Below are 24,266 nucleotides of genomic sequence, written 5' to 3'. Positions count from 1 at the left end.
TTCTGGGGCGTTCCAGAGGCCAAAGGGCATCATCTTGAACTTATAAAGACCATCAGGTGCTATGAAGGTGGTATTCTCACGGTACATTTCATCCACGGCAATTTGCCAATATCCCGACCGAATGTCGACGGATCAAAAATACTTGGCTACGTGGAGGCAGTCAACGGCGTAGTCTATCCGCAGAAGGGGATAAACGTCCTTCTTCGTGATAGCATTGAGGTGTCGAAAGTGCGCAGAAAACCGCCATGTGCCATCTTTTGTCTTGACAAGCACCACTGGTGAAGCCCATGGGCTGCAGGAAAGCTCAATGATATCCTTCACTGGTATCTTATCCACTTCTTGTTGGATTACTCTCCTCTCAGCGCGGGAAACGGTACGGGCGTGTTCGTGAGTGGTGCTTGCGATTCGTGTACTAATTCTATGTGTGACCGACGAAGCTTTACCTAAAGGGCGATCTTTGAGATCGAGAATGTCCCAGAAGGAAGCTGGTAGGCGGCGGAGCTCACAGGACTGGGCAGGGAGGAGATCGGGTGCAAACATCGTTGAGTATGGTTCGGTCGCTGTAGGCGCGCAAGGAATGTCATTGGCGGGGTGTTTTTTGGATCGGCCACTAAACCATAAAGGTTCTAGTGTCCCAAAGGGGACAGAACACCAAGAGTAATGCCTTTGGGCAGTGATTGCCCAGAAAAGCTGTAATTTAGAAACGAAAGAGAGGTTCTGCTTTGCTTGACTGTGACAACCATGTATGATAGTTTTACATTGCGTTCCAGTGCGTCAGCTGAGGTTGGCGAGATGATGTAGTCCCCGTCCGGTACAAGGAAAGAGATGAACAGCGGGATGTAAGTGAATGCTTGAGGCGGTAAACGAACATCTTCGAGGCAACACAGATGCGGCAAGGATTCTTTTATGCTGATTGGTGACACTGGAAGGCCGAGGTGGACGACGTTGAGAGAACAATCAATGAGCAATGAATTATACGACAAAAAATCTTGGCCTGGAATAGCTAATGAGTGCAGTGGTCTAAAACGTCGAACAAGACTGTTGTGTCATGGCCAGCGAGAGTGACACTCGTGGTGCACATACCAGCGATAGCAGGGGTTACTCCGTCAGCGACCCGGAGAGACAAAGTGGCTGGTGTCAAATCTTTTCGCCGACGACACCAAGGCTTCGCATTCATGACCGATTATTGCGCCCCTGTGTCAATGAGTGCGCTCTCATCGAAACCATCAACTTTAACGTTCAACAAGTTTTTTTCGGCTTGCAGTATTATTGGAGGATTTTCAGGTAGGTCGGAAAATGCAGCCTCACCTCCGGGGGCTGCATCCTCTGGTTTTCCTGTGAGGGTCCGGAGTAGCCGGTTGGTAGGGTGGGCGAGGAAAAGCGGCCAGGAGATGGGACTGGCCACGCTCAGGCGATGGGGAACGACCAGGCCAGCGATCGCTGGCGGAATCGGCGGTGTTCTGTTGGGGCTGACGGCAGGAGTAGAAGCGTCGAGGAGGGTCGTTGGCGTACGCGTAGAAGTTGTTCTGGCAGAGCGGAAATGAACGGCTTGGGAGTATCGAGTGACGTGACCTACACGCCTGCAGTTGAACATGTCGACCGGTCGTCAGGAGTCCGTCATTAATCGGCGAGACGGCTCAGGCAATGCAGCCGCATCTTGTCGCGTCGAGAACAGCTGACGGGAGGACCATAACGAACACCTGGGTGACTGACGGGGCAAATTGGCTGCACTCACTAGGTCCAGCAGCTCTTCGCGCACGACTGCCTCTTTGAGAGGTACAGGGACCACGCAGGAGTTTTGGGCGTCATGCGGAAATCAAGTTCGGGCCATTGCCTAAATATCCCGATGTACAATTTTCGTGATATTTTCCAGAGTTGGTGCCATCCCTGTGGAAGTGCGCTGTTTTGCAGGGGGCTGCAGGTTATCTTCGCAGGAAGAGGTCAGCGCCTTGTCTGGCAGCCGGGTGATCGTTTGAGCGATTTGTTTCTGCTTCTATAGCAATATGGAGCGGTCTGTTTCTATAACCCACCACAACCTCCCCTTTGCATTCCGAGGTTTTCTTGACTGCCAATCCTTTTTTTCTGTCTTATTTCACCCCGCCCCTCATTTCCCTCTTTCTGAATTGCTATATATATATAAATATATATATATATAAATATATATATATATATATATATATATATATATATATATATATATATATATATATATATATATATACATATATATATATATATATATATATATATATATATATATATATATATATATATATATATATATATATATATATATATATATATATATATATATATATATATATATATTTCGTGAGAATGTGTACTAGTGGTAGGCGAATCAGGGGTGTCTCGAAAACGGCCCAGCAAACCACTAACATCTCTGCGACGTCCCAAAAAGATCCGAACGTCTACGTCTTAGCAGTATCTCTATTAGACATCTATACAACGTGCAATATTTTAATACAAATTTCTGGATGTTGAGATAACGTTGCTGGTACCTTAGTGTCGGACGTTCTTTCTACATTGTTAAAGACGTACTCTCGATGTTGCTGCTGCTTCATTTGGAGACGGTATTTAGACATATTTTTCTGACGTTGTTCAGATGTTTCTGGTATGTTCGTTTTTTACTTCGAACGTGTCTATCTCAGTTACATTCACTTTAGCTATATTTGCTATACTTTATATTCAAACTCTCCGCAGGCGTACTCTATTGAACTTACCGAGGGGTTTTGTATGTGGTTTGTAAGGGTTTTGTACCAAGGGGTTTTGTGCAAGTATTGTAATCCACCACTATTGTTTGAACCTTTCACCTTCAAAACAGTAGCCCAATACCGAACCTCACGGAAGGAGGCAGAGACTTAGTGCAGAATTCGTTTACAAGCGACGTTGCCAACGAGCCTCGTAAGGTTTTTTTTGGTGGTGGGGGGGAAAGGAGGTGGGGGTCATTGCCGTCAAATCTGAACAAAATAAGTTGGGATGATGCACGAAGACGCAATTAGCACAACTTGACTTGCTACTTGATTTAACCTTGATGTTACGTACCGACTGCAGCTTTATGAATTCAAAGTCTAAGCAAAGCAAATTTCGGGGCGGCCTTGATACTGAGGTTACCGTCAAACGTCACTTGTAGGTTAAACGGCAAGGTACCTGCCTTTTTTTGCCTTGAAAAAAAAAGTGGATGACACCCTAAAAAAACTAAAAAAATCCGTGAGGTTTTGCCAAGATTCCAAACATAGACTTTCAAAACACAACACCAGCACCTAAGCTCCAATCCACTCGACCACGCCGCAAAGCAATGCGTGGACCCAAGAATTTGGTACCCTGACAGAGGCTGCCCTCGAATATTGTCGGGCGATTGGTCTTAGTCGTATTTGACAAATTTCTGCAGTGCGCTTGTTTCTTCCGCACCGATCGTGGAGGCGAGGTCGAATATGCTAATACTGCAGGTAATGTAACCAAAGCTCGCCTATTTAGGCCAAGAAAAGCTATCGCGCTTCATCGTTCCCCCTATGCAAGCTACGGTAGCCGCGAATAACATTGAATGCACCGCTAGATTTCTGGCGTTGATAAACTTTATTCGTTACGCACCGATCTTGCAGACAAGCCCACCATGCTAACACTACAAGCGATGTAACCAGAGCTCCCGTATTTAACTCGCAAGAAGCTTTCCCAAACCCCCGATCTCCCCGATGAAAGCCAAGCTAGCTACGGAGGATTGCGCACTTTCGAACAGAAATAGCTTGTTATTTGTCTCAAGGCACCAAATTACCACACGTTAAAAAATGATTGTTTTCTGCAAACGCAATGACCCCAAACCAGGAGATGGACATGGAATCCGGACGATATCGCCTGCTTTCGGATGCTTTCTGGCGCTGCGTCGACGCTGATATCTGGCGAGCAGCATAGACATCGGCGTAGCTACATAGGAGCAGTGGGAGAGTTAACTTGCCAGCTCGAACCTAAGGAAGCAGCTTTGGCTCGCTGAAAGGGCAAAGACGGCAGGCCGCACCAACGGAGTCCTGGACTGAGGACCCCGCCCACTTCGAAGCTCGATATACCTTTTTTTTTCTTTAATGCCGGTCTTCGACACAACACAGAAACACAAAACAAACTTATTCACATGAGCAACTCGAGCGACAAGCCACAAACCTATATGAAGGCTGATGTCTCTCTAAAATTCCCTAAGTGTAGTCAAGGGTTCTATCCTTGACAGCCACTCAGGAGTGCATGCCTTGCGCTTCTGGACTTCTACGTACAGGGATATAGACTCATGAAAACATTGCCGCGTAGGGCGGGCGTCCACGTCACCGTGGAGCCAGGCCATGCGCGACCGCCATATGCTATGCAAGGCCACCAACATAACGAGGTCCAAGGGCGCCCCCTCCTCGTTTTCCACCGCTAGATAGCGTATGCCATGGGGGCTCAGCGGGAAATCTGGAGGACATCCCAAAAACATACCGCAGCCCAACATTTGGAGGACATCCCAGAAACATACCGCAGCCCAACAATGCAGAAAAACGTGCTCTATCGTTTCTAGTTGTTTACACATTGAACACTGAGTTCCCCATGGCACAGATATCCCTGTATCCTGCATCCAGGTTCCAACAGAAAAGGTGCCTGTGTGTAATGTGAAGAAAAAGGTTTTCACACCAGGGTGAACCTCCATTCTTTTGACGCGTTTTAGCACATTTTGGCTTGGCCCACCAAGGTAATTATATCTATACATAGGGACGGGAAAAACAACATCGCAAATGTCCTCATACAGTTTTTTGCGTGTCACAGAGGACAGGTACTCGCCAGAAAAACGTGCGAATAGAAAACGGGCCGTCTTAACTATTTCCATAAAATACCCATACACGCCACCTGGCATGCATCATGTTGATACTACATATTCCGGCATAGCACGCGCCAGCCGTACTTTCATGACACTCTGCAAGAACGAGTCACGAACATCTCGCCAAAACCAAAACCGGTTTACCAGCTGTCGCACATAAAGGTGCGCCAGCCCCAAGCCACCATCTCGGACTCTCCGAAACAGGTTTGTTCTGCTGCACCTCTCCCATGTTGAGCCCCAAACGAACACCGCAAATACCCGGTGAAGCCTTTGGACGTTGTTTCGCGAACAATGCAGTACCTGCATGATGTACCAAATCTTCGTTACAAAGAATAAGTTACATGCCGTGGCCCTTGCAAGCATTGACAACCTTGCCCCCTTCCATTTCTCGGCCGTTTCCTCACCGCCTGTGTCTGGCTACCCCAGTATGGTTCACTCTTGTGCCTCACACCAGGGCACACCAAGAGCCTGTTGTGCCTCACACCAAGGCACAACAGGCTCTTCTGGTGACTCTTGCAATGCACACTGATGGTAGACGGGGCGGACTGGAGCGATGCAAAGATGTCTGGGCAAGTCGCGGCAGACGCTTTGCTGGCCAAGCTCATCTCTAACAATTCTGCGAACCAGTGACGCGATATCTTTTGAAGGGTTTGAATTGAAGTCCACACTCGCTACGAGGGTGACGCTTGCTAGACGACCGAACTTGGTTGCAATACGCCGCATTTTCTGTGCCAATATTCCCGTGCACTGGCGAATCACGTCCTGTGCAGACGCAAGGTTTTCCTTCGGTATTAAAACGTTGCACGCGTGCTCAGTAATTTCCTTGAGCAGGTGACCCACCTGGTCCTCATCGGACATGCTGCGGTTAAGTTTTCTTTTCTTATGTTCTCTACCATGTTCCAAGTTTCACTGTTCCTTACACGCACACACGCATATATATATATATATATATATATATATATATATATATATATATAAACAGAAATAAGGGTAGGCAGTCTTGACTGCCAACCCTTATTTATGTCTTACTGTCAACGAGGCCCGCATTTGCTATTCTGATTCACTATATATATATATATATATATATATATATATATATATATATATATATATATATATCTATACAGAAAGATAGGTCGGCAGTCTACAATGCCAAAGGACGCATAGGGGTGTGGTTAGGCTCTTTTCTTTTTCACTACGGTTAATTAGGTAAACATTTTTTTAAATATACAGAAGAAAGAAAGAAAGAAAACACACGCCCAGGGGACCGAACCCACGCCTTTCGATTACAAAGGCGTGGGTTCGGTCCCCACTCTGGGCGCGTGTTTTTCTTTCTTTCTTTCTTCTGTATATTAAAAAAATGTTTACTTAATTAACCGCAGTGAAAAAGAAAAGAGCCTAACCACACCCCTATGCGTCCTTTGGCATTGTAAACTGCCGACCTATCTTTCTGTATTTTCTCAACGAGCCCCTCATTTCCTTACTATATTATTCTGCGAAAGCCTAGCGAGGGTCTCGGTTCTGGCAGCCTTGATGCCTAGGTAGCATAAGAGGGCTTCCCGCCAGTAACCCGCTCATGACAGGCTGTAGACGTTCTAGTCACGCCCCGGGGGTTGAAAAGAAGGTCCCCTTCTCCCCGTGGAGTCAGAGTGGCGCTGGCTACCACCCTCAAGAGTCAGATACACTTCTACTAAATATAATTAGCCCAGAAAGTGAAGGAGAACACAGTCGCCCAGATAGCCGAATTGGTAAGGCATTCGACATGTAATCGAAAGGCGTGGGTTCGGTCCCCACTCTGGGCGCGTGTTTTTCTTTATTTCTTCTGTATATTTAAAAAAAATGTTTACTTAATTAACCGTAGTGAAAAAGAAAAGAGCCTAACCACACCCCTATGCGTCCTTTGGCATTGTAGACTGCCGACCTATCTTTCTGTATTTCCTCAACGAGCCCCTCATTTCCTTACTATATATATATATATATATATACACAAACATCGACAAATATATTCCGAAATTTTCGAACCTCTGTCTTCGACATACCTATTTTTATATCAGCTCACAACTAGCCCGACGCGACAGAAGTGACCTGCTGTTAACACTACACGTTATAAGGTTTGTCATGGCAGCAATGAAAAAACTTTGCAGCAGCACTGACGGTGCACAGAACCACTTTTCTAATACTCGGGAATCGCTATCGCTTTCTGCAGGTTTTGTTGCCGCGCGCCCTTTCATATGTGCCTTCAGCGTAGGTGTACCTGGACAACCACAGCGTCGTCATCACCGGTCGTATTAATCAAACAAGCGCGCGCGTCTCATCAACTGCTCATAGGTGCGAAGGGTTATGGCTTGTGGCGCTCACTTCAACCTGGGGCGGCAGCCAACAAGGCAATCGTTTTTTAACCGCAAAGCTGTCTAAGATTGTAATATGCGCTGTTACGCGTTACAGAAAATGTACGATGAAAATGTACCAACCTGGGGTGACCATGCGCCTTATGTGGAGCACTCTGCGTCGGCCAGCTTGACGTTCAAAAATTCTCTGCGACGCACTCATGGCGTGATCTATCGTGACCTCTTCTTCGGCATTTCACGTATGTTCGCGCCTGAAGGGGGGAGCAAAAACGTCGAGTTCGCGCCACAGACGCCGAGTTCGCGAAAGTGGTTGCTGCGGGCTCTAGGGCGTGCTACCGCGGCTGTCTTTTGGAGAGAGGTGAAAGGTTCCGGACAAAACAATCTCGGCCAGCCAGCCAAGGAGAACTTTCAGGGGAAAGTTGGGAAATCCATATGAGCTTCAACAGCCGGGTCTCCGAGGAAGGGAGAGAGACCCCCAGCTCTCTTGTTTCTATAACCTTCCAACAACAATGGGAGCTGCGCCAATTTTTTTCTCACCCGACAGCAACGTGTACTCGACTCCAGTGAATGGTTGCGAATAAGCGAAGGGGCAGCGGAAGGCACGAAGTTGAGTATACACGTGCATGGGTCTTTGTCGTTGTTTTTGGATTCACTCTGCAGATAACGTTGCAGCGTAGAAAGTTTGTACCCTGTGTTAGGTGTACGCGAAAAGTAGGCGGAGAGGAGTTTCAACCTGCTCGGGGCAAGGCAGAGTAAAAAGTAGGCATGTGTGATATCGTTTAAACAACGAAGTTAAGCGGATAACTTCAGGTTACCTAAACGAGTCAAAGAACTTGAGCGAATGCTCATTACTTAACGTGAATACCGTAGAATCTCTGAGTGATAGTTAGAAGCAGTTGAAGAGAATCAGGGAGCACCGTCGTACATTTCGAACTCCTCGGCAGAGAAAACTAAGCAGTATCTTACTGCCAGGCGGCACATGCAGCGGAACGAAGGAAAGGCGATGGGTACTCCCCTGTGCTAAATATACGCATGACAAAACGGGCGTATAGCAGGTTGCAGATAGCGTCATCATTGCGGGGGTTTCTAACATGTTCAGCTGCGCTGCAGCCGTAATAAAAAGAGAAGGGTGGGATAAGCTGGTAACGCTTGTTGCTTGTGTGGTAAAACCATGCCGACTGGAATGGCAAGAGCAATGAAGCAGCTCGCCTCGCACAGAAAGAGTAGAAACCTTGTGATGATTGTCTGGAAGCGTAATGATATCAACTCAGATGAGAGAAGATTGGTCAGGAGATGGCGAAGAGGGTCAATGGTTTCAAGAGCATGGCCTAAACTGCGCTGATCGCAGCCTGAACCGTGCTGGAGGCGGTGAATCTGAACGTGCACAATAGGGCAGCACTATTACTAACAGCAAGTTTGTGAGGTGCGGTGAAGCCGTTAGGCTTGAAGTGAAGGACATATGACAGGTGGAGACCATTGGAGGCAGGCAGACGGCATTCGAAAACGGCATTCAAAATTTTCCCACGGGGCTTCTGTCCCCCTAGCCACTCCAACTTCTCTCTCAAAATCTCTCATCCACCTCCGCATAACTGATCTGGATTCGTGCTCACGCCTGGCTGGGAGGTGATCAGGCGGCCGATTCTGCTGCTCGAGAGTTGACTTTCCCAGCCAGCCCCAGCATCGTAGACAGCGCACTCAGCTAGAGATAGCGCGCTTAGCTACCATGACGTAGCATTCCATTTCACCCCCGCCCGCCCCATATATCCTCCTGCTCACATCAGTCTTGTCAACGTATAAGACGTGCATCTACTGGAGAAACGTAGCCCCCGATTTCGCGCGCTCCTCCATCACAATCACCCGTCTATATGTCCCTTCCCGAACTGCCCATCATGCTCCATTCCTCCCGCCCTACCACACACGATGTGTGCTTGTCCCAATGGTCCATTTCCCTCTATAATCTGTGACGATCACTAGGAGCGGGCGCTGGGTAGCTCCGATCCCGAGGTTCAAGGTTGTGTGTGATGAATCGGGCTGTCATCGATCTGATGAATACGGCTGCCGTCGGCTAAAGCCAGCGGCCACCACATCCCTGTTGCAGAACTTGGTTCAATAATGTTTCGCTCTCAATCTCCTTGTCTCATGTGACGTAAGCCCAAGCTCAAACCTGGACGACGCCGGGCGGTCGCCGTGAAGCATGCGCTCACGTGCGCTGGGGGTTTTCTGTTTATGCCGGACACATTTGCGTCGGCCTAACCAGTTCTGGTGTTTACAAATACGGCGCCGCTGCTCCCCTTCAAATTCCAGCTCTTCAAGTAGCTGTGAATCCTGGCGTATGAACAGCAACTTGCCGCATGGATCGCCGCATGGGCACCATGTAAATGCAAAATATTAATAACTATATTATCGACAATCCTTCGGGGTTGATGAGGCGAAATGTTTTGGTGAGCAGGCATTGCAGTATATTTATCAAGGGATTAGTGGGAAGCCTAGGAAAACAAAGTAAATGATATCTCTGGAGGTGGCGACTGCAACCAAATTACTGCGGATACGAAATAAATTTGAGAAGGTTGTACTGAAAAAAAAGTTAAGCAGGTTTTCCTTCCCACAGCAGTTGGCCGAGACAAAATACTAATCCTGCGGGCGAACAAGCATTCGATCTAGCGGCAAGACATCACAGCTAATGGGGCTGGGTAATTTGATAGCAGGAAAATTAGTGGATGGTGTTCTGAAGAGTGAAATAATTTGTTAGACAAAGCCAAGCGCAACAAAGCTACTATTTATCAGTGCATACACTCTACAGTAACGCCTGTGGTATGATGGATGCTATTGAAGGAGATAAAATGGAAAGTGCTATCATACACAACAAATGAAATATTAGGGGAATAGCCGCATAGACATAGGAAATGCAGAGGCCTGAAAGAACTTACGGTGCTGGTTGAACGTGTTAAATAGTGTTTCTAGAGCGATACCTTGGTTTTTCCACCGACCACACGAATAAATCCCGCAGAATTGCACCACACGACAGAACACACACGCTGCTTGGAGCACTGCCGGTCTAATGGCCTATGCATAGTGAAACTAAATTAAGCAAACAACTGCCTTCCTAATTTTTTTATTGCACGCGCAGCTGCATTTTTCCAGTTTCTCTGCAGCCCTGCAAATGAACTAACAGCCATTTGAAAGCCTTCACTGCGCAAAATCACGAGCCACCAACTTGACCTTGCACGATCTTAAACGTCACATTGATGCTAGGAGGCGCTTTCCGAATGTGTATATAAATAATGGTGCGTATGTTCTAATTACTTGTTTGTGTAAACGTTCCCACAAAAGATACCATCCCTTCCCTCCGGAAGCGAGTGCTCTGGAAGCTTGACCTCAGTGAAAACGAAAGCGGCCGGAAGAGAAAGGCAATTAAAGCAAAGAAAACACGAAAACAATTGTGCAAAAAAGTCGTCATCGCGGCATGCGAAAGTGGATCCACAGCGAAGCTGTAATAAACCACTAAAATGTCTCATGGGGTAGGGTATGAAATGTTTCTAGTCGTCCCGGAAGGCTTGTCGCTCTCGCTCGGCTTCCCTGCGAACAAATTTTAAGTACTGCCTAGCCTGACGCACGCGCTCGGCGTCTTGGGAAACAACTGTTCGACGTAGTTGCACTAGTCCAGCGGAGGCTTCTACGTAAGAGCAAACATAACCTTTACCATGGTGGTGGGAGCATTGCCCACAGGCGGCTTATCATTCATAAGCGGTTTAGATGCTTGTTTTGCGGTTTTCATCAAAAAGGGAGCTATATGCTTTATTACTTATTAGCTTACAGCATGAACTAGGCATTTTAGGCGAGAACTGCTGGGTCCTGCCTTGGTAGTTTGTTTACAACACAAAATTTTCTAACTGTTGGCTAACAGCTTCACTGTAAAAGCAAAAGGCAATGAACAAGTGAAAACACAAAACCTTTGACCTATAAAACGACAGATGTTTATTTTTCTAAGAGCAAACCGAAATATATGATTTAGTATGCATTATTGTAGGCAATTCTTCAACAGGAACGTCATGTACGTTCCAGATAACAAGGTGCTGCATACCCAAGCACATCTCAAAAATGAACCCCCCATCGTAGCGAGCGACATCACCTGTGATGTGGCGTGGCAGGAATGAGGCTAATGCTTGGCCCCCATTGTGGCGTGACCTAGTGCGAAAATCCACAGTGTTACTCTTAATGACCAACGGTTATCTTGCATTCGCATTACATGCCCTGCCCACGTCCATTTCTTCTTCATTTCTATTATATGTCCTTAACACGCGTTTGTTCTCTGACCCACTCCGCTCTCTTCTTGTCCCTTAGTGTTACACCTATCATCTTCCGATCCATTGCGCGCTGAGTAGTCCTCAATTTAGGTTGAATCCTGTTAGTGAGCCTCCAAGTTTCTGCCCCGTAGGTGAGTACCGGTAAGACGCTGCTGTCATACACATTCTTCTTAAGGGAGAATGGTAGGCTGTCATTTATTATCTGACAATGCCTGCCGAATGCAGTCCACCCCATTCTAATTGTTCGAATTATCTCTGCCTCATGTTTGGGATCTGGGGTCACAGCTTGGCCTAAGTAGATGTATTCGCTTACCACTTCCATGGCTTCGCCACCTATCTGAAACCGCGCCGATGTGCCAAGGTTATTGATCATTACCTTAGTTTTTTTGTATTAATTTTCAGGCCCACCGTTCTACTCTATTTTTCTAGTGTGGTAAGCATGCTTTGCATTTCCTCCCCCGAGTCACTTAACCAGGCAACGTCATCAGCAAAGCTTAGGTTACTCAGGTATTCTCCTTTAACCCTTACTCCCACCTTTTCCCAATTCAATGTTCTGAATACTTCTTCTAAACATGCTGTGAATAACATCGAAGAGATTGAGTCTCCTTGTCCGACACCCTTTCTTATAGGTATTTTACTGCTCTCCTTATGGAGGATGACAGTAGCTGTGGACCCATTGTAGATATCCTCTAGTTTTCTTACATAATATTAATCTACACCCTGGTTCCGTAATGCCTGAATGAATGAACCGAGTCAATTGCTTTCTCATAATCTATGAAGGCTATATATAGGGGTTAAGTGTACTCAGCGCACTTCTCTATCATCTGATTGATCGTGTGAATATGGTCTATTGTTGAATAGCCTTTACGGAACCCTGCTTGTTCTTTAGGTTGTCTGAAATATAATGCTGCAGATATTCTGTTAGCGATTACCTTGGTAAGTACCTTGTAGACGTCTGACAGTAAGCTGATCAGCCTGCAATTTTTCAAGTCCTTCATATCAACTTTCTTACGGATTAGGATGATGTTCGCGTACTTCCAAGATTCCAGTACACTTGCGGTCATTAGGCACTGCATATGAAGCTTTGCCAATTTTTCAAGCACAATTTCTCCGCGACCCTTCTAGAGGTTTGCTGTTATCTGATCCTCACCAGGTGCTTTGCCACCTTTCATTTCTTTCAAAGCCTTCCTTACTTCTTCTTTCGGTACTGGTAGGATGTCTATCTCCTCTGAACTACTTTCTCGTTCGGCATAATCCTCCGTGTCCCAGCTACTGTACAGATCCGTATAGAACTCCTCGGCTACTGTGACTATTTTATCTATTCTTGTGATGTCATTGCCTTGCTTGTCTTTGAGTGCATATATCTGAATTTTCCCCACGCCAAGACGCATCTTCACTTCTTTGATTGTACCTCCGTTCTTTACAGCGTAATCGATCGTCTCCATATTATACCTCCGCATGCCAGCTGACTTACGCCTATTAATTAACTTGGAAAGCTCCGCTAGTTCTATTTCGTCAAGACTTTATCCGTGGCAAATCCCCCCTTAGCCCTGGCCAATCCCCCCTTTATCCCGGGCAAATTTCTCCTTGTAAGTGGTCGTATCCGGGTAAGGTTAGGCTGCTGAGGCCCTCGCACTTCGCGTCAGCACGGTCACCGACAAGCTATGTATGGATAGAGAAATCTCACAGTTGAAAGGAGACTTTTTACAGTAATTGGAAGAACAGTGCTTTCCTCTTTGAAGGTAGAGCAAGTTGCATAATCTGACAAAGCTTTGTGAAAATGTATACAGAAAATGAAGACAAACCTAAGGGATTGCGCACATTTTGTGGAATTGTGGTGGCATCTGTCCAAATCTATATAGCAGAAACATTTGTCTTCCGAAAACCCTGAGTTTAATTGTAGCACCGAGAGAGTACACTTCAATGCACTAGAGAAGGCCTAAGCGATTATAAGAATGGTTATAGAAGAGCAAAGATCATATAGCTTAAGAGGGGGACCAATTGCAACAGACAAATTTAATTTGATCCTGCTCCATATAGGATCACTCGAATTAGAGACATCGTACAAAAGAGATACGTTCTTTAGCGAGGTAGTACACATATGTAACCCGCTGCAAAACAGGTACATAGAATGTCAGTAAAAATCCTTTGAAAAGCCAGCCACGCTCAAGGCCCAGCACTTCGCCACATGCACTTGGCATCCCGGGCAACACACGCAAGTACTGGAATGACACCTTGGATTTATTGGCTTTGAACAGATAGGGCAAGTCTACTTTCTGAAACTATTAACAAATGCAGCAACATTGGTTGTTCGTAGAGCTCTGCCACTGTTAGTCACCTCTCAACCACACAATACGTGAACCCCTAGGTCATATATTAGCTGAGACACAACTCGGACAGGTGCGACGATATGGGTTTGCTTTTATTGTGCCATCTTTCATTTTCACTTTGCAGGGGAGAATTTCCACTTTGGCGCCAGTGAAAAAATGCATTTGCTTCAACGCTCGCTCTCACTTGGTTGTTTCAGTCTAACTTTTTAAGACGCATCTTTTCCACCCTGAAGCTACAAAATCCCACGTCCTAGCCCACGACAGAATGAATGTTGAAATTTAAAGAGCGCCTTTATTCCTCAGCGAATCATTCAACTAATCATATGAGCCGTTTTTTTTCTCGATCAGCCAGACCCACCTTACGCGAATTTCAGCAACAAGTGGAAGTTTGTTACCGGATTCAAATACAGCGCCCTCCAAGCTATTATACGATATATTTTTAATGTCAGCTGCGGGAAGTCTATGGCCACAAATAAAGAAATATTATGCCATGAATTTGAGCAATATTAGGAATAAAAGTTAGGGTTTGGCACATATGCAAATGAAAAAGTGAATTTGATGCGTGATTCCTTGTGAGAACTTTATTTATATTGACAATAAAGCGTGGTGCAATGAAGGTTTCGTGGGAAACGCATTGAATTATGCAACCGCGCTAGAACAGTACAACCATACACGGAGAGTATTGGCACCATTAGCAGCTCTTTTAAAATTCTTCCCTAGAATAATTTTCTTGGGCACGCCTGAAGCCACTCATGAAGTAACCAAGCTCTCCTTTGTTTTGCCATGACTTACCAAAACGCTTCGCAAGATGTCTTGCTAATATCTTCTTCACGTTAATGAAGTGGTTCTTACTATGAGAAGTCGCGGGAGTATTGCCAGGGATGGTAACAGGCGGTTATTTAGTGAAGTACTAAAATGGTAAACACGCGAGTTGAAGGTTAATATCACCTCAGTTTTTTTGTAGGGACAGGAGAGACGAAATAAAATAATGATTTCACAACTCTGTTTGAATTCATTCACTTCCTCCGTTAACTTTACTGTTGATATCTGTAGGAGATCTTCCGCCTATCTCCTAATTACTGCCTGAATTTAGAATAAACTGGCTCCCAAAAGCAAAAACCAAACCGAAAGCACTCACAAAACAATCTGAACTGCCAAGCCAAAAGCAAACTCCCATTGGGCCAATTGACTTTGCTCATTTCCACCCGTGGAAAAGCAGGATCTGGTACATTTTTCATACGAACTACCATCTGCGTACACGTTTTTAGGGTGTTATCCCAGCTATTTTCTTGCCACCCTTTTTTTAGGGGACAGTTGCCAGGTTTTTCTTCTGATGGCAGTTTTACCTGATTTAGTTTTGGTTTATGGCGTTGCCTCAATTTGAAAAAAAAACGCCTCATATGTACTCTTTGGTTAAGCGTTTTCCTTTGCATGTTAGGCGTGGTGTTTATTTTCCTGTGACTCTAAACTGCCAGGGCATGCATACGCAGAATGTCATCCAATCAGTATTGATGGCTCTACCAGCTTGGTGTTACTCTAAATTCCACAAAACGCGTATCTGTCCCCTCGGTAGGCTCAAATCACATCGCTTTGCATGCAAGAACTGAGGCGGCGCTGGTAACAAAACCGAATGTATAAATACATGCTCCCTTTGGATAAATAATTACCAAGAGACAGCTTAAAACGCATTAGGACAGCTTAAGAGACAGCTTAAAACGCCTCCGTCTACCTCATTTCCTATCACAGCATAAAAGATTGTAATAATGCAGAAATGTTAGGTCAATGAGCATCACTTTTCTGAATTATCGACGTTCTTCTGACGTTTCCCAATAAGCACACAAACAAAACCTGGGTGATGCCGCATTTAGTATATTAAAAATGGTGAGGCGGACAGTTTTCTTTGTAATGAAAGACAGAAACCTAATCTATGTCAAATAGTACCCAGTAACACCAAGAGTTTTGGTGCAGGCGACACTTATATCAGTTGGCCGTTACTTATCACTGAGCCATTAAATGCGTCTATTTTATGCTGATTGCTAAAATTTGTTTACTTGCAGTGACATCGGCGAAGCGAAACCTGACTTCGCCTTCATTACGAAATAAAACAGGGGCTAAAATAGACCACAAAAATATCTGTTCGGTGAAAAGTGCCCGAACGCTCTGCAGTAAAAGTTGGTGTAAGAAAGGGAAACGCGCAATGATAAAGCGAAGGAAAGGTAACGTTTTAAAAGTGATTTAGTATTCCTCTCAACACTCCTAGACTGCTTTATCTGCCAGAAGTTCACCTGGCATAAATGCGCAAACACCGACAGGCACGTGACATAGAGGATACAAAGCGGACAGATAAATGGCTTCGGGTGGCGCAATTTATATTTCCCTTTTCTTCCTTTAAGTGATTGTTTGAAAACCGTCGCAGCATACGTTGCCTTCTTTGGGAAGTTCTCCTTCCTCTTATTGCGCATGTGTATTTTCAAAAGTAAAAAAATTCCCCTCCAGATTTCAGGTCCTTTTAGAGTTAATGCTTATCCTGCAGTGGCGGGAGTCCCTCTTTATGTATTCTGTACGGTCCGCTAATATTGTTGAATACATTGTTCGAAGCAACTTCGAAGCAAAAAAAGCTTTGTCCTGTTCGAGGCAGTGCATTTATACACAAAATTTGAAATCACCTGAGAACTACATTAGAGCACTAATCTACACTGAAGTTAAACACATAAGCCTGTGTATTGGGGCGTATTACAAAGTGATGTGTTCCTGGAAGTCTTTGTACGATATGGCTTTAGAATGCGACTTACCGAATAACCATCCATTAAATTACCATCTGGGCAGTCCTGAGGTTTTGCTGTTACTGTGGTTGGTGTGTGTGTGGAGGTTTCTTCTTCTTTCGTCGGTGTTAATGTTCCTTCGGGTGGTACTGTGGACAATGGTGAAGTATCTAAGCCATTTTCGCTGCTTTTTGCTGAAGAAGTTGTCTGCGTATAGGTCGTTTTTTCTTCTTCCTTGAAGGTTTGTGTTGATCCACTTGTTGTTATTGACGAAGATGTTGTTCCTGTGCAATCTTCAGTGTTGCTTTCATTGGTAGAAGGCACCTTGAGGAGCAAAATAAGGACACAGAGCAGTGTTTGTTTCATTCTCATTGTGGCCACACAGCTCTAATATTTGGACTCAAACACCGCTGATCCAGAGCAGCGCTTTAAATGCAGAATATTCACTCAGATCTTTTACTTGGATTGCCACCCACCCACATAAAAAAAAGCTTTTGCAAAAGATGCCCAATGTCTCTTGAACATTGTCGGTAATTTGATCCATATGCCCTGGCTTTAGCCCTAAGTTTTCAACCTAAAAAAAACACGCACAAATACTCCCTTACAGCGAAATGGCAGAAAGAGCGCTCAAGACCGCGTTTTTCTCTTCGAAGCAAGAATCCGCCTCATGAAACTGACCTCTGCAAAGCAAGTTTGCTCACGCGGGTTTGGTTTCTTGGTGATGTCTTTTTCCAGAAGATGAAACCTCAAGCGGCCTCGTTATACGTTGATAAAAATTTAGGATTACGTTCAAAAGGGCACTTGTATATAAGCGTATGATTTGGCAGCCACACTGGCGTCTTGTAAACGTAATATCTTTCTTGGAATGAATTTAGGGAGCACTTGGTATGAACAAATGACGATAACCAGATGTTAAGCTGTGCTGTGGCTCCTGCATGTACCTTCTTGTTGACAGATATCTTTGTCCAGTACCCAACCTTTCCACTAGACTGGCAAGTGTTCTAAAACCAGTAAATTGTTGTAACACTAAAAGGAGTGATAAAAGGTCGTAATAAAAACAAACACAAACAAAAATGTTCCCATACACGAATACAGAGATTTCTAAAATCAAGTTGAAACGACAATTTAACAAAATCTTTGTAGTATGCACCACACGGACGAAAATGGCCTAATTTTATTTTAGGAAACCCACACTCAGGCGCTCAATACAAATTCCATTTTCAATGCATTATTACTGACCACATCAGCACTTATTGTTCACTGTTTGTTTTGTCATCACCACTGCCCTGACCACATAATTTTGAAGTGGTCACTGCACCCAATGTTGCAAATATAGGGAGAATTCGGGCATTATCCCTTATTTGCGTACATATTAAAATTCATGTTTATTTCTCGTAATTTATTATCATTCAGCCCCTCCTTGAACTAAACTCGAGTTTGGTGAGAATGTCTGTGCTTTGCATGTAACATTTGAACACCTTATTTTTCGCCTTGCCACATTGCCTGTAGATCTAAAAGCGCTCGCCAGACAGGCCAGCGGTGGAATCCAACGACCCACAGTCAGCCTGTAACCAAAGGACTATAACGATTGCTGGAAAGGCCGTGGTAGAGTGCAACGATATGGAGACCATTAGGATAAAGCTCACATAGGAGAATTGCTAAGCGATGCGTTTCCCAGGAGCGTTTCTGACTTATGTTAGGCACCGTGATTACATGAAGTATTGCTGTTTTAAAATGTTTTATTTGCTTTCTCAGCTGGATGCAAGTTGTAACCTGAACCAGTGTTTTCGGCGTGACAAGTTTAAGTAACCGCTGTGGACGGGAACTGGTGCACCCAAGCAGCACGAACATTTTAGAGGAAGCTGTCGTGTGTACCGCCAGTCGGCCTGTTTAATTATTTTCGCAAAAAATACACAACGAACCAGAGTAAGCATGGAAATGGACGAAAATACGGTGTACTAGCAAACATTTCTTTGATAGGTATTGCCAGGCTTTCCCCTAGGAAGCACGTAGCAGTCTTGAATGCCGGAGCATTTGCTTAGTTGTTATCTTGCCACGTTCCTCCTCTGCATATCCGTCTCTCTCTAGCAGCCACAACATTTTATTGACCTCCCTTCTATGCACTTTATACAGGCTGGCTTACTAATTCATATTTTTGAACAAATTCACCTGCTTAACTAACACAGCTTCTTGTGTCTTGGCTCTTTCGGATGCGTTTGAGGTGCGGGGTACCTTAAGACCGCACAATGTCAGTCTACGTCCGTGCGCATAGGATTTACAGTCGCAACAAATCAAACAGGCACCACCAGGATTTGAGCCTGTGTCTGGTAGGCCAGACAGAGTTATTGTCAGTCGTCATACCCATTCGGCTGCGACCGTTAGTTAGTGCCCGAGAGTCAAACGTCTAGCTCCCTCGCCTGTAACATTGCGGAGTACCTTACGACCTTCCAATGTTCATCCGTGTCCATCCGTGCGCACACCACCATCAAGCGAAAATCACAGCAAAATTTGACTTGAGCCGTGAGTTGCAGTTTCATTTAGGGAATAATTAAGGTGCAACTCAGCTCAAATCGAGTGGCGGTCGGGGCGCAAATCGGATGTCACTCGAGGCGCAGCTTGGATGTCATTTCGAGTACCCATACTCCGCACTTTTTCCATTATCCACGGAGTAGAGCTGATGCCATTTTTCTCATTGCTTGATATGCAGGGGAAGCTTACTACTCCAGATAGAGATCCCGAACAGGCGTGCTTACACGCCTGTCCGTGATTTACACACCTAGAGCGCCCTGTGACCTTCAAGCACAGCAAAAGCAAGCAAGCACTTCGTGCATTTTTGCGGCGCTGAAAGAAGCGCCACCGACGACAACGCCTTGTACACACAACCAATTCGAGGCGCGGACGCTAACTCGCAGAACGTGCTTCATACCCCTCTGTGAGGAAATACCGGTAACGTTCGGTTGTAAACACAATTTAGTCAACGAAGACGGCCAGTCTCTATCGTGGGGTTCTGTGTGCCTCGAAGAGGAAGAAGAGGCGTGCTAGACAATTCCGGAGGAGGGGACGATGTGTTCCGGATTGCAAGGCGGTGGTCGTGAGCAAGAGGGCAGCCTGCAAACCAGACGCCGCTGTTCTACTAGCGGGTGCGCGGCCATGGTTCACCTGCGATGGCCTAGAAGGCAACGGCCAGGGAACTACAGCACATTTGAGGAAGTTCCGCCGGCGCGCCGACAAAGCTCCAGCCAACCTGCACCTTCCCGAGCAGCTCATCCAACCCGCGAGACTGTTGAGGTTTTCCAACTGGACTTCCGTTACAACGGACTCGTGTTTTTTTGTTAGCTGCCCTGTTTATTTTCTTCCCTTCGCCTTTCAACCACGCGTGTTTTGCGATAACCCAACCCTAAAAAGCGTGCTATCTTCAGTTCTTTTCTATGTTCCGGTGCCCTGTCTCATTATTCTCCCGTCCGTAATGCTGGGGATTGTTAGGAGCCTGTATTCCATCACACCCTCCCGATACATTCGCTTTAACGGTTGAAGTGTTTCCGGCTCCGATTGGGTCACCATACGAACAGATTAGTGGAGCCGTGGAAGAGTCACCGACCATGCTTTGGTTGTCGGCCGAAGGAAAATTGAAGTCAGTGCTCTAAGCAAGCGTCTGGACAGCGTGCGTGCCACGTATGCGGCGCCACGGTACACGGAGTGGTGTGCTAATAAGACTACCACCAGTGACTACTATACCAACGTCCCCTTGGCTTGCTAGAGCACCACGTCTTGTTTGTCACCGCAGATTATTACTTCGAAAAACACTTTGTGAGGTGTGAGATCGAAGCGGCACAAATATGAAGCGTTGCTTCACGTCAACGTGCACCTATACATGGGATACGTCAATATTTTGTACGATAGTTGCCTCAGTGGCGCTGCACACCGAACAAACAATAAATAACACGGAGGTTTTGCCTTCAAACGCAAACCACTTAACATTCCGACCTTACAAGACATTGTCACAAACGAAGATTCATGGCCAGCGCCACAACGATATCCCAAAGTTGTTAATACTTCTTGTACTTCGGGTGGCATAATTTGATTCATCGAAACCTGAAGGATTCTTCAGGTGACTTTTACATCACATATCATGCCGCCGTATTTAACTCACGACCTTCATACCATTTCTCGATCAGTGTGCTATCTTTTGATATTCCGGATATTCCTTCATGCGAGTTAAGTACCAATGTTAGTAATTGTTCAGCGTATATCCTTTGAGGTTAATATTTCTGACCAGGCAAGATTGTTGGTAAGAATTTAAGGGCTCGCCTCCGTTAGTATTCGGATACAAAGCATTCCTTCTAGAGAACCAGCAATTCCCAAAACTGCATATATGCCGACAAGCTGAGCCGTTGTACTTTTCTCATTGTAGGTGACTTTTTTGAAGAAGTTTTGAAGAAGCTCGTTCAACTTGTAGAGTACGTGAACCGTTTCTTTCATTTGATTGTTTAGTTTTACTCCAAAGTGTAAGGTTAACTCAACACGTCAGTCATCGAAATATCCGGCTACTTGTAATATAAAAATAGTTTTCATCGTCATTACCATTTGATTGGCGTATTCGTAGAAGTGTGCGACCAATACTACACCAGTGTGGCAAATCCTGCTCTGGTGAGGGAGAGCGTTACCGCCAATTGACAAGCATAGCAGAACCGTGGGCTTGAAAATTATTATGCAGAAAACCAAAACAATGACAGCCAGCAGTTTGAGATGGGTGGCGAGGCAGTGGAAGTGGTAAGTGAATGTGGCTACCTAAACCAAGTTGTGACCCAGGATCCTAAGCACGAGGAAGAATTAGTAGGAAAACAATAGGGTGGAGGTCATTCGCCAGGCATCCTCACATAATCAAGTGCTGTGTACCATCGTCCCCGAAGAATAAAGTGTATGACAGCTGCATCTTACCGGTACTCGCCTTCGGGGCCAAAACGTGGAAACTTGGCTCACTGATAGGGTTTAACGTAAATTGAGTATGACTGAGCGAGCAATAAGCATAGGATAGTAGGTGTAACATTATTGCACAAGAAGACAGCAGACTGGGTGACAAACGCTTGTTGAGGACGTATTAGTAGAAATTAGGAAGAAATGGATGTGGGCAGGGCATGAATACAAAGGCAAGGTAAGTGTTGTCATTGAGGGCAACAGAGTGGATCCCTAGAGCAGGCAATGGCGGCACGGGCTGGCATAAAGTTAGACGGGCAGATGCGGTCAAGCAGGTTGCGGGGATAAATTGGTCGCAGGTAGCACAGCACCGGATAACTGGAGATCTATGAGAGAAACCTCTTCCCAGCAGCCCACGAAGATGGCATTATGATGATGACAAGGATGAACATTTGATTTCTTTTCGTTTGTTGGAGCTGTTTTTTTCTACAGGATTCTTGAACATTGAGCAAATGGGTAACAGATAGAGAATAAAAACCCCATTAAACAAATCTGTTGGGCAAGTTGGTGCATTATGCTTGAAAAGGTAAAAAGCGCGACTTGGACAACGACAGTAGAGAAGGACGACGGGACAAGCGCTTGTCCCGTCGTCCTTCTCTACTGTCGTTGTCCAAGTCGCGCTTTTTACCTTTTCAAGAATAAAAACCCCCCTTGCATGGAACGACTTTGAAAGGAACACAGGATAACTACTTTTTGTGTAGAAATTTTTTATCAATTGTGCTGAGCAAACATATAGTGAAAATAGTGGGGTTGAAAAGACGCTCGCTTGCAAAAAGCAGGAACAGAAAATCTAAAAATACAACGTAAAGGTTGTGTCATGGTCAAGAACTGGTGAGGCTTCTATACTATAAGATCATAAGGCTATCCAGCAGAAACTGTCACAAAACGATGACGCTATCACGGAGATTAACTAAATAGAAAAAGACTGTGAATCAGTAGTGCACATAAAACGCAATTAAAAATTTAAGTGCGCCTTCTGATCAAAATACGCAAGATATCACTGCAACCATGACCAGACTGAATGACTTTGAACACCGAGCACATCGATGGAACCTTGTAATTTTGGTTTACAAGATTGCGAGCGTGAGACATCGGCCGAATCAGAAGCCCCAGAGCTCGAATTTTGTGGCATACAATTAAACACCAAATTGATGCGCTGGATATGTAAAAAAAATCTGAGCAGTCATCAATAAATTTGCACACTTTAAGGTTATAGAGAAGTTCTTTCGTGTGGCTGCAAGCTAAGAGATGTGAACTACTGTATATCGGAGAACTACTCACCTAACTAACTTAAAGCAAGAAATCTTCTCCGTGAATTTGGAACGGTACAGCAGCAACCATATAAACTCCGACATGACAAAATTAATATGGGCAACGAAACCTTCGTTTACGATTGTAACACTAAGGAAGTCATCCCGCGCACTTTGAAAACATAGGCCTCAGCAGTCAGGAAATTTATTCAGAAAATTCTTCTCCTTTCTTTAAACTAACACAAGAAGCATTATTCCGAAAGTTGGCAACTTGCAAAACCTAATTAGCTTATCTGAGTCAGATTTATTCAGAAAAACCAAAACTTAGCTTAACCCTTCAATTGCCGACTCAGAGTTGCTGCAATATTTCCCGGACTTACTGATAAACAAACGTGGCGGTGCAGTGCTGATAGACAGTCATAAAAGCATTCAATGTACAGATATTTGTGTATCGTCGTGGTTAGGCATTACGTTCACTGTCTGCAATGCTTACTACCCCCCCCCCCACAATATTTGGAGTTTGTTACCACCCTCTCGGTCTTGACCCCCTTTTTGTACCCACATTCCAAGAGACTATTCACTGCTTAACTTAAACTTTCACTCATTATCTGATACTTCTCTTCCGTGGTGTACGTTTTCCATCACTATCGTAGACGAACTTGGCAAGCACAGCAGCCAAGCATGGTCATGAATGCGATTTTGTGAACATATGCCTAACATTTGTATTAACGCAACTCGTCACACAACCCACACGTCACAACGCTAGATCCTCCAATCTTCTTGATCTTATTCTCACTTCTACGCCTAAGAAGGTTTCCAAGATGATGTTCTTGCATCGTTTAGGAGACCATTCAGTGACCCATGATTGCAACCCCTGTCACCTAACACGCTCATACAAAATAAAAACAATACAATTGCATGACAAAGGGAAGTATTCCGCTGAAAACGATGAACTCGCAGAATTCGGAAGTTACCTTCTCGGTAATGTTTCACAGCGCTCTGTCGAGACTAAGTGGTTACTCTACAAAAATAAAATCCATGACCTGTTCCTAAATATGTGCCCACCAGTACCACTACCTAAAAAAAGGCGTCCCGCTTGTTCACTGCCACGTTACAACGGCTATACAATAAAAAAATACTTTTGATCAGCAAAACGATCCAATAACACCGTGCATTGAACAACTACTACGCTGCAGAAAAAAACATTCAGTCAACTCAAGCTATCAAAGAAAAACTTATCTTTTATTCACAGACTTTGCCGGCTATGCTGACAAATAACCCGAAAACGTTTTGGAGCGTTATCGACTCTACAAATTCCCAACCACTATCATTGTATGCAAATCAGAAGCCTCCAGTCCGGGATAATAAAGCCGCTAAAAACTTAATCATTTTTTCTCTTCCATGTGTACTATTGAAACTAACGGCAACTTACCTTTATTCTGT

The 24,266-nt window shown here is 45.0% G+C and overlaps 1 long non-coding RNA gene across 1 annotated transcript in view; it reads right to left on the bottom strand.

The window, feature by feature from the left end:
- Positions 1-16,918, bottom strand: part of LOC144172525 (uncharacterized) — a 67,848-nt gene extending 50,930 nt beyond the window's left edge. The window contains exon 1 of the long non-coding RNA XR_013323032.1: positions 16,630-16,918. This is a non-coding gene — a long non-coding RNA (uncharacterized LOC144172525). The remainder of the gene's footprint in view (positions 1-16,629) is intronic.
- Between the last annotated feature and the right edge of the window lie 7,348 nt (positions 16,919-24,266).

Source organism: Haemaphysalis longicornis, unplaced genomic scaffold (genome assembly GCF_048455015.1).
Source record: "Haemaphysalis longicornis isolate Haplotype H1 unplaced genomic scaffold, Haemaphysalis longicornis Haplotype H1 scaffold_23, whole genome shotgun sequence".
Lineage (NCBI taxonomy): Eukaryota > Metazoa > Arthropoda > Arachnida > Ixodida > Ixodidae > Haemaphysalis > Haemaphysalis longicornis.
The sequence above is the reverse complement of the archived record's forward strand: the minus strand, read 5'-3'. Positions and strand labels throughout refer to the sequence as shown.